The sequence below is a fragment of the Haliaeetus albicilla genome, unplaced genomic scaffold (assembly GCF_947461875.1).
Source record: "Haliaeetus albicilla unplaced genomic scaffold, bHalAlb1.1 scaffold_34, whole genome shotgun sequence".
In the NCBI taxonomy this organism is placed as follows: domain Eukaryota; kingdom Metazoa; phylum Chordata; class Aves; order Accipitriformes; family Accipitridae; genus Haliaeetus; species Haliaeetus albicilla.
In genome coordinates, this window is record NW_027212433.1 from 3,705,690 (window position 1) to 3,723,738 (window position 18,049).

The following is an 18,049-nucleotide window of genomic DNA, read 5'->3' on the forward strand; positions in this document are numbered from 1 at the left end:
GGGAAGGTGAAGACCAGCAACAGCTTTCAGGTCTGCCACCTTCCGTGTGGGACAAGGAGCCGGACGTTTGCCTTTTCGGGAACAGGCTCTGCCGAGGATGCGCACCGTGAGATGTTCCTTCTCTGGGCAAGCAGAGATCCCCAAACCTGTTGTGCCTGTGAATAGGCTGCAGGGGGAAGGTGAAGACCAGCAACAGCTTTCCGGGCTGCCACCTTCCGTGTGGGACAAGGAGCCGGACGTTTGCCTTTTCGGGAACAGGCTCTGCCGAGGATGCGCACCGTGAGATGTTCCTTCTCTGGGCAAGCACAGATCCCAAAACCTGTTGTGCCTGTGAATAGGCTGCAGGGGGAAGGTGAAGACCAGCAACAGCTTTCCGGGCTGCCACCTTCCGTGTGGGACAAGGAGCCGGATGTTTGCCTTTTCGGGAACAGGCTCTGCCGAGGATGCGCACCGTGAGATGTTCCTTCTCTGGGCAAGCACAGATCCCAAAACCTGTTGTGCCTGTGAATAGGCTGCAGGGGGAAGGTGAAGACCAGCAAGAGCTTTCAGGGCTGCCACCTTCCGTGTGGGACAAGGAGCCGGACGTTTGCCTTTTCGGGAACAGGCTCTGCCGAGGATGCGCACCGTGAGATGTTCCTTCTCTGGGCAAGCACAGATCCCCAAACCTGTTGTGCCTGTGAATAGGCTGCAGGGGGAAGGTGAAGACCAGCAACAGCTTTCCGGGCTGCCACCTTCCGTGTGGGACAAGGAGCCGGACGTTTGCCTTTTCGGGAACAGGCTCTGCCGAGGATGCGCACCGTGAGATGTTCCTTCTCTGGGCAAGCACAGATCCCCAAACCTGTTGTGCCTGTGAATAGGCTGCAGGGGGAAGGTGAAGACCAGCAACAGCTTTCCGGGCTGCCACCTTCCGTGTGGGACAAGGAGCCGGACGTTTGCCTTTTCGGGAACAGGCTCTGCCGAGGATGCGCACCGTGAGATGTTCCTTCTCTGTTCAAGCAGAGATCCCAAAACCTGTTGTGCCTGTGAATAGGCTGCAGGGGGAAGGTGAAGACCAGCAAGAGCTTTCCGGGCTGCCACCTTCCGTGTGGGACAAGGAGCCGGACGTTTGCCTTTTCGGGAACAGGCTCTGCCGAGGATGCGCACCGTGAGATGTTCCTTCTCTGGGCAAGCACAGATCCCCAAACCTGTTGTGCCTGTGAATAGGCTGCAGGGGGAAGGTGAAGACCAGCAACAGCTTTCAGGTCTGCCACCTTCCGTGTGGGACAAGGAGCCGGACGTTTGCCTTTTCGGGAACAGGCTCTGCCGAGGATGCGCACCGTGAGATGTTCCTTCTCTGGGCAAGCAGAGATCCCCAAACCTGTTGTGCCTGTGAATAGGCTGCAGGGGGAAGGTGAAGACCAGCAACAGCTTTCCGGGCTGCCACCTTCCGTGTGGGACAAGGAGCCGGACGTTTGCCTTTTCGGGAACAGGCTCTGCCGAGGATGCGCACCGTGAGATGTTCCTTCTCTGGGCAAGCACAGATCCCAAAACCTGTTGTGCCTGTGAATAGGCTGCAGGGGGAAGGTGAAGACCAGCAACAGCTTTCCGGGCTGCCACCTTCCGTGTGGGACAAGGAGCCGGACGTTTGCCTTTTCGGGAACAGGCTCTGCCGAGGATGCGCACCGTGAGATGTTCCTTCTCTGGGCAAGCACAGATCCCAAAACCTGTTGTGCCTGTGACTAGGCTGCAGGGGGAAGGTGAAGACCAGCAACAGCTTTCAGGGCTGCCACCTTCCGTGTGGGACAAGGAGCCGGACGTTTGCCTTTTCGGGAACAGGCTCTGCCGAGGATGCGCACCGTGAGATGTTCCTTCTCTGGGCAAGCAGAGATCCCAAAACCTGTTGTGCCTGTGAATAGGCTGCAGGGGGAAGGTGAAGACCAGCAACAGCTTTCCGGGCTGCCACCTTCCGTGTGGGACAAGGAGCCGGACGTTTGCCTTTTCGGGAACAGGCTCTGCCGAGGATGCGCACCGTGAGATGTTCCTTCTGTGCGCAAGCACAGATCCCCAAACCTGTTGTGCCTGTGAATAGGCTGCAGGGGGAAGGTGAAGACCAGCAACAGCTTTCCGGGCTGCCACCTTCCGTGTGGGACAAGGAGCCGGACGTTTGCCTTTTCGGGAACAGGCTCTGCCGAGGATGCGCACCGTGAGATGTTCCTTCTCTGGGCAAGCACAGATCCCCAAACCTGTTGTGCCTGTGAATAGGCTGCAGGGGGAAGGTGAAGACCAGCAACAGCTTTCCGGGCTGCCACCTTCCGTGTGGGACAAGGAGCCGGACGTTTGCCTTTTCGGGAACAGGCTCTGCCGAGGATGCGCACCGTGAGATGTTCCTTCTCTGGGCAAGCAGAGATCCCAAAACCTGTTGTGCCTGTGAATAGGCTGCAGGGGGAAGGTGAAGACCAGCAACAGCTTTCCGGGCTGCCACCTTCCGTGTGGGACAAGGAGCCGGACGTTTGCCTTTTCGGGAACAGGCTCTGCCGAGGATGCGCACCGTGAGATGTTCCTTCTCTGGGCAAGCACAGATCCCCAAACCTGTTGTGCCTGTGAATAGGCTGCAGGGGGAAGGTGAAGACCAGCAACAGCTTTCCGGGCTGCCACCTTCCGTGTGGGACAAGGAGCCGGACGTTTGCCTTTTCGGGAACAGGCTCTGCTGAGGATGCGCACCGTGAGATGTTCCTTCTCTGCGCAAGCACAGATCCCCAAACCTGTTGTGCCTGTGACTAGGCTGCAGGGGGAAGGTGAAGACCAGCAAGAGCTTTCCGGGCTGCCACCTTCCGTGTGGGACAAGGAGCCGGACGTTTGCCTTTTCGGGAACAGGCTCTGCCGAGGATGCGCACCGTGAGATGTTCCTTCTCTGGGCAAGCACAGATCCCAAAACCTGTTGTGCCTGTGAATAGGCTGCAGGGGGAAGGTGAAGACCAGCAACAGCTTTCCGGGCTGCCACCTTCCGTGTGGGACAAGGAGCCGGACGTTTGCCTTTTCGGGAACAGGCTCTGCCGAGGATGCGCACCGTGAGATGTTCCTTCTCTGGGCAAGCACAGATCCCAAAACCTGTTGTGCCTGTGACTAGGCTGCAGGGGGAAGGTGAAGACCAGCAACAGCTTTCCGGGCTGCCACCTTCCGTGTGGGACAAGGAGCCGGACGTTTGCCTTTTCGGGAACAGGCTCTGCCGAGGATGCGCACCGTGAGATGTTCCTTCTCTGGGCAAGCACAGATCCCCAAACCTGTTGTGCCTGTGAATAGGCTGCAGGGGGAAGGTGAAGACCAGCAACAGCTTTCCGGGCTGCCACCTTCCGTGTGGGACAAGGAGCCGGACGTTTGCCTTTTCGGGAACAGGCTCTGCCGAGGATGCGCACCGTGAGATGTTCCTTCTCTGGGCAAGCAGAGATCCCAAAACCTGTTGTGCCTGTGAATAGGCTGCAGGGGGAAGGTGAAGACCAGCAACAGCTTTCCGGGCTGCCACCTTCCGTGTGGGACAAGGAGCCGGACGTTTGCCTTTTCGGGAACAGGCTCTGCCGAGGATGCGCACCGTGAGATGTTCCTTCTCTGGGCAAGCAGAGATCCCAAAACCTGTTGTGCCTGTGAATAGGCTGCAGGGGGAAGGTGAAGACCAGCAACAGCTTTCCGGGCTGCCACCTTCCGTGTGGGACAAGGAGCCGGACGTTTGCCTTTTCGGGAACAGGCTCTGCCGAGGATGCGCACCGTGAGATGTTCCTTCTCTGGGCAAGCAGAGATCCCCAAACCTGTTGTGCCTGTGAATAGGCTGCAGGGGGAAGGTGAAGACCAGCAACAGCTTTCAGGGCTGCCACCTTCCGTGTGGGACAAGGAGCCGGACGTTTGCCTTTTCGGGAACTGGCTCTGCCGAGGATGCGCACCGTGAGAGATTGCGTCTTTGGGAAAGCAGATATTCCCAGTGCGGTGGTGCCTGTGAATAGGCTGCAGGGGGAAGGTGAAGACCAGCAAGAGCTTTCCGGGCTGCCACCTTCCGTGTGGGACAAGGAGCCGGACGTTTGCCTTTTCGGGAACAGGCTCTGCCGAGGATGCGCACCGTGAGATGTTCCTTCTCTGGGCAAGCACAGATCCCCAAACCTGTTGTGCCTGTGAATAGGCTGCAGGGGGAAGGTGAAGACCAGCAACAGCTTTCCGGGCTGCCACCTTCCGTGTGGGACAAGGAGCCGGACGTTTGCCTTTTCGGGAACAGGCTCTGCCGAGGATGCGCACCGTGAGAGATTGCGTCTTTGGGCAAGCACAGATCCCAAAACCTGTTGTGCCTGTGAATAGGCTGCAGGGGGAAGGTGAAGACCAGCAAGAGCTTTCCGGGCTGCCACCTTCCGTGTGGGACAAGGAGCCGGACGTTTGCCTTTTCGGGAACAGGCTCTGCCGAGGATGCGCACCGTGAGATGTTCCTTCTCTGGGCAAGCAGAGATCCCCAAACCTGTTGTGCCTGTGACTAGGCTGCAGGGGGAAGGTGAAGACCAGCAACAGCTTTCAGGGCTGCCACCTTCCGTGTGGGACAAGGAGCCGGACGTTTGCCTTTTCGGGAACAGGCTCTGCCGAGGATGCGCACCGTGAGATGTTCCTTCTCTGGGCAAGCACAGATCCCCAAACCTGTTGTGCCTGTGAATAGGCTGCAGGGGGAAGGTGAAGACCAGCAAGAGCTTTCCGGGCTGCCACCTTCCGTGTGGGACAAGGAGCCGGACGTTTGCCTTTTCGGGAACAGGCTCTGCCGAGGATGCGCACCGTGAGATGTTCCTTCTCTGGGCAAGCACAGATCCCCAAACCTGTTGTGCCTGTGAATAGGCTGCAGGGGGAAGGTGAAGACCAGCAACAGCTTTCCGGGCTGCCACCTTCCGTGTGGGACAAGGAGCCGGACGTTTGCCTTTTTGGGAACAGGCTCTGCCGAGGATGCGCACCGTGAGATGTTCCTTCTCTGGGCAAGCACAGATCCCCAAACCTGTTGTGCCTGTGAATAGGCTGCAGGGGGAAGGTGAAGACCAGCAACAGCTTTCCGGGCTGCCACCTTCCGTGTGGGACAAGGAGCCGGACGTTTGCCTTTTCGGGAACAGGCTCTGCCGAGGATGCGCACCGTGAGATGTTCCTTCTCTGGGCAAGCAGAGATCCCCAAACCTGTTGTGCCTGTGAATAGGCTGCAGGGGGAAGGTGAAGACCAGCAACAGCTTTCCGGGCTGCCACCTTCCGTGTGGGACAAGGAGCCGGACGTTTGCCTTTTCGGGAACAGGCTCTGCCGAGGATGCGCACCGTGAGATGTTCCTTCTCTGGGCAAGCAGAGATCCCCAAACCTGTTGTGCCTGTGAATAGGCTGCAGGGGGAAGGTGAAGACCAGCAACAGCTTTCCGGGCTGCCACCTTCCGTGTGGGACAAGGAGCCGGACGTTTGCCTTTTCGGGAACAGGCTCTGCCGAGGATGCGCACCGTGAGATGTTCCTTCTCTGGGCAAGCACAGATCCCCAAACCTGTTGTGCCTGTGAATAGGCTGCAGGGGGAAGGTGAAGACCAGCAACAGCTTTCCGGGCTGCCACCTTCCGTGTGGGACAAGGAGCCGGACGTTTGCCTTTTCGGGAACAGGCTCTGCCGAGGATGCGCACCGTGAGATGTTCCTTCTCTGGGCAAGCACAGATCCCAAAACCTGTTGTGCCTGTGAATAGGCTGCAGGGGGAAGGTGAAGACCAGCAACAGCTTTCCGGGCTGCCACCTTCCGTGTGGGACAAGGAGCCGGACGTTTGCCTTTTCGGGAACAGGCTCTGCCGAGGATGCGCACCGTGAGATGTTCCTTCTCTGCGCAAGCACAGATCCCAAAACCTGTTGTGCCTGTGACTAGGCTGCAGGGGGAAGGTGAAGACCAGCAAGAGCTTTCAGGGCTGCCACCTTCCGTGTGGGACAAGGAGCCGGACGTTTGCCTTTTCGGGAACAGGCTCTGCCGAGGCTGCGCACCGTGAGATGTTCCTTCTCTGGGCAAGCACAGATCCCAAAACCTGTTGTGCCTGTGAATAGGCTGCAGGGGGAAGGTGAAGACCAGCAACAGCTTTCCGGGCTGCCACCTTCCGTGTGGGACAAGGAGCCGGACGTTTGCCTTTTCGGGAACAGGCTCTGCCGAGGATGCGCACCGTGAGATGTTCCTTCTCTGGGCAAGCACAGATCCCAAAACCTGTTGTGCCTGTGAATAGGCTGCAGGGGGAAGGTGAAGACCAGCAACAGCTTTCCGGGCTGCCACCTTCCGTGTGGGACAAGGAGCCGGACGTTTGCCTTTTCGGGAACAGGCTCTGCCGAGGATGCGCACCGTGAGATGTTCCTTCTCTGGGCAAGCACAGATCCCCAAACCTGTTGTGCCTGTGAATAGGCTGCAGGGGGAAGGTGAAGACCAGCAACAGCTTTCCGGGCTGCCACCTTCCGTGTGGGACAAGGAGCTGGACGTTTGCCTTTTCGGGAACAGGCTCTGCCGAGGATGCGCACCGTGAGATGTTCCTTCTCTGGGCAAGCAGAGATCCCCAAACCTGTTGTGCCTGTGAATAGGCTGCAGGGGGAAGGTGAAGACCAGCAACAGCTTTCCGGGCTGCCACCTTCCGTGTGGGACAAGGAGCCGGACGTTTGCCTTTTCGGGAACAGGCTCTGCCGAGGATGCGCACCGTGAGATGTTCCTTCTCTGCGCAAGCAGAGATCCCAAAAGCTGTTGTGCCTGTGAATAGGCTGCAGGGGGAAGGTGAAGACCAGCAACAGCTTTCCGGGCTGCCACCTTCCGTGTGGGACAAGGAGCCGGACGTTTGCCTTTTCGGGAACAGGCTCTGCCGAGGATGCGCACCATGAGAGATTGCGTCTTTTGGAAAGCAGAGATTCCCAGTGTGGTGGTGCCTGTGACTAGGCTGCAGGGGGAAGGTGAAGACCAGCAACAGCTTTCCGGGCTGCCACCTTCCGTGTGGGACAAGGAGCCGGACGTTTGCCTTTTCGGGAACAGGCTCTGCCGAGGATGCGCACCGTGAGATGTTCCTTCTGTGGGCAAGCACAGATCCCCAAACCTGTTGTGCCTGTGAATAGGCTGCAGGGGGAAGGTGAAGACCAGCAACAGCTTTCAGGGCTGCCACCTTCCGTGTGGGACAAGGAGCTGGACGTTTGCCTTTTCGGGAACAGGCTCTGCCGAGGATGCGCACCATGAGAGATTGCGTCTTTGGGAAAGCAGAGATTCCCAGTGCGGTGGTGCCTGTGAATAGGCTGCAGGGGGAAGGTGAAGACCATCAAGAGCTTTCAGGGCTGCCACCTTCCGTGTGGGACAAGGAGCCGGACGTTTGCCTTTTCGGGAACAGGCTCTGCCGAGGATGCGCACCATGAGATGTTCCTTCTCTGCGCAAGCACAGATCCCCAAACCTGTTGTGCCTGTGAATAGGCTGCAGGGGGAAGGTGAAGACCAGCAACAGCTTTCCGGGCTGCCACCTTCCGTGTGGGACAAGGAGCCGGACGTTTGCCTTTTCGGGAACAGGCTCTGCCGAGGATGCGCACCGTGAGATGTTCCTTCTCTGCGCAAGCACAGATCCCAAAACCTGTTGTGCCTGTGAATAGGCTGCAGGGGGAAGGTGAAGACCAGCAACAGCTTTCCGGGCTGCCACCTTCCGTGTGGGACAAGGAGCCGGACGTTTGCCTTTTCGGGAACAGGCTCTGCCGAGGATGCGCACCGTGAGATGTTCCTTCTCTGGGCAAGCAGAGATCCCAAAACCTGTTGTGCCTGTGAATAGGCTGCAGGGGGAAGGTGAAGACCAGCAACAGCTTTCAGGGCTGCCACCTTCCGTGTGGGACAAGGAGCCGGACGTTTGCCTTTTCGGGAACAGGCTCTGCCGAGGATGCGCACCGTGAGATGTTCCTTCTCTGGGCAAGCACAGATCCCCAAACCTGTTGTGCCTGTGAATAGGCTGCAGGGGGAAGGTGAAGACCAGCAAGAGCTTTCAGGGCTGCCACCTTCCGTGTGGGACAAGGAGCCGGACGTTTGCCTTTTCGGGAACAGGCTCTGCCGAGGATGCGCACCGTGAGATGTTCCTTCTCTGCGCAAGCACAGATCCCCAAACCTGTTGTGCCTGTGAATAGGCTGCAGGGCGAAGGTGAAGACCAGCAACAGCTTTCCGGGCTGCCACCTTCCGTGTGGGACAAGGAGCCGGACGTTTGCCTTTTCGGGAACAGGCTCTGCCGAGGATGCGCACCATGAGATGTTCCTTCTCTGGGCAAGCACAGATCCCAAAACCTGTTGTGCCTGTGAATAGGCTGCAGGGGGAAGGTGAAGACCAGCAACAGCTTTCCGGGCTGCCACCTTCCGTGTGGGACAAGGAGCCGGACGTTTGCCTTTTCGGGAACAGGCTCTGCCGAGGATGCGCACCATGAGAGATTGCGTCTTTTGGAAAGCAGAGATTCCCAGTGTGGTGGTGCCTGTGAATAGGCTGCAGGGGGAAGGTGAAGACCAGCAACAGCTTTCCGGGCTGCCACCTTCCGTGTGGGACAAGGAGCCGGACGTTTGCCTTTTCGGGAACAGGCTCTGCCGAGGATGCGCACCGTGAGATGTTCCTTCTCTGGGCAAGCACAGATCCCCAAACCTGTTGTGCCTGTGAATAGGCTGCAGGGGGAAGGTGAAGACCAGCAACAGCTTTCCGGGCTGCCACCTTCCGTGTGGGACAAGGAGCCGGACGTTTGCCTTTTCGGGAACAGGCTCTGCCGAGGATGCGCACCATGAGAGATTGCGTCTTTGGGAAAGCAGATATTCCCAGTGCGGTGGTGCCTGTGAATAGGCTGCAGGGGGAAGGTGAAGACCAGCAAGAGCTTTCCGGGCTGCCACCTTCCGTGTGGGACAAGGAGCCGGACGTTTGCCTTTTCGGGAACAGGCTCTGCCGAGGATGCGCACTGTGAGATGTTCCTTCTCTGGGCAAGCAGAGATCCCCAAACCTGTTGTGCCTGTGACTAGGCTGCAGGGGGAAGGTGAAGACCAGCAACAGCTTTCCGGGCTGCCACCTTCCGTGTGGGACAAGGAGCCGGACGTTTGCCTTTTCGGGAACAGGCTCTGCCGAGGATGCGCACCGTGAGATGTTCCTTCTCTGGGCAAGCACAGATCCCCAAACCTGTTGTGCCTGTGAATAGGCTGCAGGGGGAAGGTGAAGACCAGCAAGAGCTTTCCGGGCTGCCACCTTCCGTGTGGGACAAGGAGCCGGACGTTTGCCTTTTCGGGAACAGGCTCTGCCGAGGATGCGCACCGTGAGATGTTCCTTCTCTGGGCAAGCACAGATCCCCAAACCTGTTGTGCCTGTGAATAGGCTGCAGGGGGAAGGTGAAGACCAGCAACAGCTTTCCGGGCTGCCACCTTCCGTGTGGGACAAGGAGCCGGACGTTTGCCTTTTTGGGAACAGGCTCTGCCGAGGATGCGCACCGTGAGATGTTCCTTCTCTGGGCAACCACAGATCCCCAAACCTGTTGTGCCTGTGAATAGGCTGCAGGGGGAAGGTGAAGACCAGCAACAGCTTTCCGGGCTGCCACCTTCCGTGTGGGACAAGGAGCCGGACGTTTGCCTTTTCGGGAACAGGCTCTGCCGAGGATGCGCACCGTGAGATGTTCCTTCTCTGGGCAAGCAGAGATCCCCAAACCTGTTGTGCCTGTGAATAGGCTGCAGGGGGAAGGTGAAGACCAGCAACAGCTTTCCGGGCTGCCACCTTCCGTGTGGGACAAGGAGCCGGACGTTTGCCTTTTCGGGAACAGGCTCTGCCGAGGATGCGCACCGTGAGATGTTCCTTCTCTGGGCAAGCACAGATCCCCAAACCTGTTGTGCCTGTGAATAGGCTGCAGGGGGAAGGTGAAGACCAGCAACAGCTTTCAGGGCTGCCACCTTCCGTGTGGGACAAGGAGCCGGACGTTTGCCTTTTCGGGAACAGGCTCTGCCGAGGATGCGCACCGTGAGATGTTCCTTCTCTGGGCAAGCACAGATCCCCAAACCTGTTGTGCCTGTGAATAGGCTGCAGGGGGAAGGTGAAGACCAGCAACAGCTTTCCGGGCTGCCACCTTCCGTGTGGGACAAGGAGCCGGACGTTTGCCTTTTCGGGAACAGGCTCTGCCGAGGATGCGCACCGTGAGATGTTCCTTCTCTGGGCAAGCACAGATCCCAAAACCTGTTGTGCCTGTGAATAGGCTGCAGGGGGAAGGTGAAGACCAGCAAGAGCTTTCCGGGCTGCCACCTTCCGTGTGGGACAAGGAGCCGGACGTTTGCCTTTTCGGGAACAGGCTCTGCCGAGGATGCGCACCGTGAGATGTTCCTTCTCTGCGCAAGCACAGATCCCAAAACCTGTTGTGCCTGTGACTAGGCTGCAGGGGGAAGGTGAAGACCAGCAAGAGCTTTCAGGGCTGCCACCTTCCGTGTGGGACAAGGAGCCGGACGTTTGCCTTTTCGGGAACAGGCTCTGCCGAGGATGCGCACCGTGAGATGTTCCTTCTCTGGGCAAGCACAGATCCCAAAACCTGTTGTGCCTGTGAATAGGCTGCAGGGGGAAGGTGAAGACCAGCAACAGCTTTCCGGGCTGCCACCTTCCGTGTGGGACAAGGAGCCGGACGTTTGCCTTTTCGGGAACAGGCTCTGCCGAGGATGCGCACCGTGAGATGTTCCTTCTCTGGGCAAGCACAGATCCCAAAACCTGTTGTGCCTGTGAATAGGCTGCAGGGGGAAGGTGAAGACCAGCAACAGCTTTCCGGGCTGCCACCTTCCGTGTGGGACAAGGAGCCGGACGTTTGCCTTTTCGGGAACAGGCTCTGCCGAGGATGCGCACCGTGAGATGTTCCTTCTCTGGGCAAGCACAGATCCCCAAACCTGTTGTGCCTGTGAATAGGCTGCAGGGGGAAGGTGAAGACCAGCAACAGCTTTCCGGGCTGCCACCTTCCGTGTGGGACAAGGAGCTGGACGTTTGCCTTTTCGGGAACAGGCTCTGCCGAGGATGCGCACCGTGAGATGTTCCTTCTCTGGGCAAGCAGAGATCCCCAAACCTGTTGTGCCTGTGAATAGGCTGCAGGGGGAAGGTGAAGACCAGCAACAGCTTTCCGGGCTGCCACCTTCCGTGTGGGACAAGGAGCCGGACGTTTGCCTTTTCGGGAACAGGCTCTGCCGAGGATGCGCACCGTGAGATGTTCCTTCTCTGCGCAAGCAGAGATCCCAAAACCTGTTGTGCCTGTGAATAGGCTGCAGGGGGAAGGTGAAGACCAGCAACAGCTTTCCGGGCTGCCACCTTCCGTGTGGGACAAGGAGCCGGACGTTTGCCTTTTCGGGAACAGGCTCTGCCGAGGATGCGCACCATGAGAGATTGCGTCTTTTGGAAAGCAGAGATTCCCAGTGTGGTGGTGCCTGTGAATAGGCTGCAGGGGGAAGGTGAAGACCAGCAACAGCTTTCCGGGCTGCCACCTTCCGTGTGGGACAAGGAGCCGGACGTTTGCCTTTTCGGGAACAGGCTCTGCCGAGGATGCGCACCGTGAGATGTTCCTTCTCTGGGCAAGCACAGATCCCCAAACCTGTTGTGCCTGTGAATAGGCTGCAGGGGGAAGGTGAAGACCAGCAACAGCTTTCAGGGCTGCCACCTTCCGTGTGGGACAAGGAGCCGGACGTTTGCCTTTTCGGGAACAGGCTCTGCCGAGGATGCGCACCATGAGAGATTGCGTCTTTGGGAAAGCAGAGATTCCCAGTGCGGTGGTGCCTGTGAATAGGCTGCAGAGGGAAGGTGAAGACCATCAAGAGCTTTCAGGGCTGCCACCTTCCGTGTGGGACAAGGAGCCGGACGTTTGCCTTTTCGGGAACAGGCTCTGCCGAGGATGCGCACCATGAGATGTTCCTTCTCTGCGCAAGCACAGATCCCCAAACCTGTTGTGCCTGTGAATAGGCTGCAGGGGGAAGGTGAAGACCAGCAACAGCTTTCCGGGCTGCCACCTTCCGTGTGGGACAAGGAGCCGGACGTTTGCCTTTTCGGGAACAGGCTCTGCCGAGGATGCGCACCGTGAGATGTTCCTTCTCTGCGCAAGCACAGATCCCAAAACCTGTTGTGCCTGTGAATAGGCTGCAGGGGGAAGGTGAAGACCAGCAACAGCTTTCCGGGCTGCCACCTTCCGTGTGGGACAAGGAGCCGGACGTTTGCCTTTTCGGGAACAGGCTCTGCCGAGGATGCGCACCGTGAGATGTTCCTTCTCTGGGCAAGCAGAGATCCCAAAACCTGTTGTGCCTGTGAATAGGCTGCAGGGGGAAGGTGAAGACCAGCAACAGCTTTCAGGGCTGCCACCTTCCGTGTGGGACAAGGAGCCGGACGTTTGCCTTTTCGGGAACAGGCTCTGCCGAGGATGCGCACCGTGAGATGTTCCTTCTCTGGGCAAGCACAGATCCCCAAACCTGTTGTGCCTGTGAATAGGCTGCAGGGGGAAGGTGAAGACCAGCAACAGCTTTCAGGGCTGCCACCTTCCGTGTGGGACAAGGAGCCGGACGTTTGCCTTTTCTGGAACAGGCTCTGCCGAGGATGCGCACCGTGAGATGTTCCTTCTCTGCGCAAGCACAGATCCCCAAACCTGTTGTGCCTGTGAATAGGCTGCAGGGCGAAGGTGAAGACCAGCAACAGCTTTCCGGGCTGCCACCTTCCGTGTGGGACAAGGAGCCGGACGTTTGCCTTTTCGGGAACAGGCTCTGCCGAGGATGCGCACCATGAGATGTTCCTTCTCTGGGCAAGCACAGATCCCAAAACCTGTTGTGCCTGTGAATAGGCTGCAGGGGGAAGGTGAAGACCAGCAACAGCTTTCCGGGCTGCCACCTTCCGTGTGGGACAAGGAGCCGGACGTTTGCCTTTTCGGGAACAGGCTCTGCCGAGGATGCGCACCATGAGAGATTGCGTCTTTTGGAAAGCAGAGATTCCCAGTGTGGTGGTGCCTGTGAATAGGCTGCAGGGGGAAGGTGAAGACCAGCAACAGCTTTCCGGGCTGCCACCTTCCGTGTGGGACAAGGAGCCGGACGTTTGCCTTTTTGGGAACAGGCTCTGCCGAGGATGCGCACCGTGAGATGTTCCTTCTCTGGGCAAGCACAGATCCCCAAACCTGTTGTGCCTGTGAATAGGCTGCAGGGGGAAGGTGAAGACCAGCAACAGCTTTCAGGGCTGCCACCTTCCGTGTGGGACAAGGAGCCGGACGTTTGCCTTTTCGGGAACAGGCTCTGCCGAGGATGCGCACCATGAGAGATTGCGTCTTTGGGAAAGCAGATATTCCCAGTGCGGTGGTGCCTGTGAATAGGCTGCAGGGGGAAGGTGAAGACCAGCAAGAGCTTTCAGGGCTGCCACCTTCCGTGTGGGACAAGGAGCCGGACGTTTGCCTTTTCGGGAACAGGCTCTGCCGAGGATGCGCACCGTGAGATGTTCCTTCTCTGGGCAAGCACAGATCCCCAAACCTGTTGTGCCTGTGAATAGGCTGCAGGGGGAAGGTGAAGACCAGCAACAGCTTTCCGGGCTGCCACCTTCCGTGTGGGACAAGGAGCCGGACGTTTGCCTTTTTGGGAACAGGCTCTGCCGAGGATGCGCACCGTGAGAAGTTCCTTCTCTGGGCAAGCACAGATCCCCAAACCTGTTGTGCCTGTGACTAGGCTGCAGGGGGAAGGTGAAGACCAGCAACAGCTTTCCGGGCTGCCACCTTCCGTGTGGGACAAGGAGCCGGACGTTTGCCTTTTCGGGAACAGGCTCTGCCGAGGATGCGCACCGTGAGATGTTCCTTCTCTGGGCAAGCACAGATCCCCAAACCTGTTGTGCCTGTGAATAGGCTGCAGGGGGAAGGTGAAGACCAGCAAGAGCTTTCAGGGCTGCCACCTTCCGTGTGGGACAAGGAGCCGGACGTTTGCCTTTTCGGGAACAGGCTCTGCCGAGGATGCGCACCGTGAGATGTTCCTTCTCTGGGCAAGCACAGATCCCCAAACCTGTTGTGCCTGTGAATAGGCTGCAGGGGGAAGGTGAAGACCAGCAACAGCTTTCAGGGCTGCCACCTTCCGTGTGGGACAAGGAGCCGGACGTTTGCCTTTTCGGGAACAGGCTCTGCCGAGGATGCGCACCGTGAGAGATTGCGTCTTTGGGAAAGCAGAGATTCCCAGTGCGGTGGTGCCTGTGAATAGGCTGCAGGGGGAAGGTGAAGACCAGCAAGAGCTTTCAGGGCTGCCACCTTCCGTGTGGGACAAGGAGCCGGACGTTTGCCTTTTCGGGAACAGGCTCTGCCGAGGATGCGCACCGTGAGATGTTCCTTCTCTGGGCAAGCACAGATCCCCAAACCTGTTGTGCCTGTGAATAGGCTGCAGGGGGAAGGTGAAGACCAGCAACAGCTTTCCGGGCTGCCACCTTCCGTGTGGGACAAGGAGCCGGACGTTTGCCTTTTCGGGAACAGGCTCTGCCGAGGATGCGCACCGGGAGATGTTCCTTCTCTGGGCAAGCACAGATCCCCAAACCTGTTGTGCCTGTGAATAGGCTGCAGGGGGAAGGTGAAGACCAGCAACAGCTTTCCGGGCTGCCACCTTCCGTGTGGGACAAGGAGCCAGACGTTTGCCTTTTCGGGAACAGGCTCTGCCGAGGATGCGCACCGTGAGAGATTGCGTCTTTGGGCAAGCACAGATCCCAAAACCTGTTGTGCCTGTGAATAGGCTGCAGGGGGAAGGTGAAGACCAGCAACAGCTTTCCGGGCTGCCACCTTCCGTGTGGGACAAGGAGCCGGACGTTTGCCTTTTCGGGAACAGGCTCTGCCGAGGATGGGCACCATGAGAGATTGCGTCTTTGGGAAAGCAGAGATTCCCAGTGTGGTGGTGCCTGTGAATAGGCTGCAGGGGGAAGGTGAAGACCAGCAACAGCTTTCCGGGCTGCCACCTTCCGTGTGGGACAAGGAGCCGGACGTTTGCCTTTTCGGGAACAGGCTCTGCCGAGGATGCGCACCGTGAGATGTTCCTTCTCTGGGCAAGCACAGATCCCCAAACCTGTTGTGCCTGTGAATAGGCTGCAGGGGGAAGGTGAAGACCAGCAAGAGCTTTCCGGGCTGCCACCTTCCGTGTGGGACAAGGAGCCGGACGTTTGCCTTTTCGGGAACAGGCTCTGCCGAGGATGCGCACCGTGAGATGTTCCTTCTCTGGGCAAGCACAGATCCCCAAACCTGTTGTGCCTGTGACTAGGCTGCAGGGGGAAGGTGAAGACCAGCAACAGCTTTCCGGGCTGCCACCTTCCGTGTGGGACAAGGAGCCAGACGTTTGCCTTTTCGGGAACAGGCTCTGCCGAGGATGCGCACCGTGAGAGATTGCGTCTTTGGGCAAGCACAGATCCCAAAACCTGTTGTGCCTGTGAATAGGCTGCAGGGGGAAGGTGAAGACCAGCAACAGCTTTCCGGGCTGCCACCTTCCGTGTGGGACAAGGAGCCGGACGTTTGCCTTTTCGGGAACAGGCTCTGCCGAGGATGCGCACCGTGAGAGATTGCGTCTTTGGGCAAGCAGAGATTCCCAGTGTGGTGGTGCCTGTGAATAGGCTGCAGGGGGAAGGTGAAGACCAGCAACAGCTTTCCGGGCTGCCACCTTCCGTGTGGGACAAGGAGCCGGACGTTTGCCTTTTCGGGAACAGGCTCTGCCGAGGATGCGCACCGTGAGATGTTCCTTCTCTGGGCAAGCACAGATCCCCAAACCTGTTGTGCCTGTGAATAGGCTGCAGGGGGAAGGTGAAGACCAGCAACAGCTTTCAGGGCTGCCACCTTCCGTGTGGGACAAGGAGCCGGACGTTTGCCTTTTTGGGAACAGGCTCTGCCGAGGATGCGCACCGTGAGAGATTGCGTCTTTGGGCAAGCACAGATCCCAAAACCTGTTGTGCCTGTGAATAGGCTGCAGGGGGAAGGTGAAGACCAGCAACAGCTTTCCGGGCTGCCACCTTCCGTGTGGGACAAGGAGCCGGACGTTTGCCTTTTCGGGAACAGGCTCTGCCGAGGATGCGCACCGTGAGATGTTCCTTCTCTGGGCAAGCACAGATCCCCAAACCTGTTGTGCCTGTGAATAGGCTGCAGGGGGAAGGTGAAGACCAGCAACAGCTTTCCGGGCTGCCACCTTCCGTGTGGGACAAGGAGCCGGACGTTTGCCTGTTCGGGAACAGGCTCTGCCGAGGATGCGCACCGTGAGAGATTGCGTCTTTGGGCAAGCACAGATCCCAAAACCTGTTGTGCCTGTGAATAGGCTGCAGGGGGAAGGTGAAGACCAGCAACAGCTTTCCGGGCTGCCACCTTCCGTGTGGGACAAGGAGCCGGACGTTTGCCTTTTCGGGAACAGGCTCTGCCGAGGATGCGCACCGGGAGATGTTCCTTCTCTGGGCAAGCAGAGATCCCCAAACCTGTTGTGCCTGTGAATAGGCTGCAGGGGGAAGGTGAAGACCAGCAACAGCTTTCCGGGCTGCCACCTTCCGTGTGGGACAAGGAGCCGGACGTTTGCCTTTTCGGGAACAGGCTCTGCCGAGGATGGGCACCATGAGAGATTGCGTCTTTGGGAAAGCAGAGATTCCCAGTGTGGTGGTGCCTGTGAATAGGCTGCAGGAGGAAGGTGAAGACCAGCAACAGCTTTCCGGGCTGCCACCTTCCGTGTGGGACAAGGAGCCGGACGTTTGCCTTTTCGGGAACAGGCTCTGCCGAGGATGCGCACCATGAGATGTTCCTTCTCTGGGCAAGCACAGATCCCAAAACCTGTTGTGCCTGTGAATAGGCTGCAGGGGGAAGGTGAAGACCAGCAAGAGCTTTCCGGGCTGCCACCTTCCGTGTGGGACAAGGAGCCGGACGTTTGCCTTTTCGGGAACAGGCTCTGCCGAGGATGCGCACCGTGAGAGATTGCGTCTTTGGGCAAGCACAGATCCCAAAACCTGTTGTGCCTGTGAATAGGCTGCAGGGGGAAGGTGAAGACCAGCAACAGCTTTCCGGGCTGCCACCTTCCGTGTGGGACAAGGAGCCGGACGTTTGCCTTTTCGGGAACAGGCTCTGCCGAGGATGCGCACCGTGAGATGTTCCTTCTCTGGGCAAGCACAGATCCCAAAACCTGTTGTGCCTGTGAATAGGCTGCAGGGGGAAGGTGAAGACCAGCAACAGCTTTCCGGGCTGCCACCTTCCGTGTGGGACAAGGAGCCGGACGTTTGCCTTTTCGGGAACAGGCTCTGCCGAGGATGCGCACCGTGAGATGTTCCTTCTCTGGGCAAGCACAGATCCCAAAACCTGTTGTGCCTGTGAATAGGCTGCAGGGGGAAGGTGAAGACCAGCAACAGCTTTCCGGGCTGCCACCTTCCGTGTGGGACAAGGAGCCGGACGTTTGCCTTTTCGGGAACAGTCTCTGCCGAGGATGCGCACCGTGAGATGTTCCTTCTCTGGGCAAGCACAGATCCCCAAACCTGTTGTGCCTGTGAATAGGCTGCAGGGGGAAGGTGAAGACCAGCAAGAGCTTTCCGGGCTGCCACCTTCCGTGTGGGACAAGGAGCCGGACGTTTGCCTTTTCGGGAACAGGCTCTGCCGAGGATGCGCACCGTGAGATGTTCCTTCTCTGGGCAAGCACAGATCCCCAAACCTGTTGTGCCTGTGAATAGGCTGCAGGGGGAAGGTGAAGACCAGCAACAGCTTTCCGGGCTGCCACCTTCCGTGTGGGACAAGGAGCCGGACGTTTGCCTTTTCGGGAACAGGCTCTGCCGAGGATGGGCACCATGAGAGATTGCGTCTTTGGGAAAGCAGAGATTCCCAGTGTGGTGGTGCCTGTGAATAGGCTGCAGGGGGAAGGTGAAGACCAGCAACAGCTTTCCGGGCTGCCACCTTCCGTGTGGGACAAGGAGCCGGACGTTTGCCTTTTCGGGAACAGGCTCTGCCGAGGATGCGCACCATGAGATGTTCCTTCTCTGGGCAAGCACAGATCCCAAAACCTGTTGTGCCTGTGAATAGGCTGCAGGGGGAAGGTGAAGACCAGCAACAGCTTTCCGGGCTGCCACCTTCCGTGTGGGACAAGG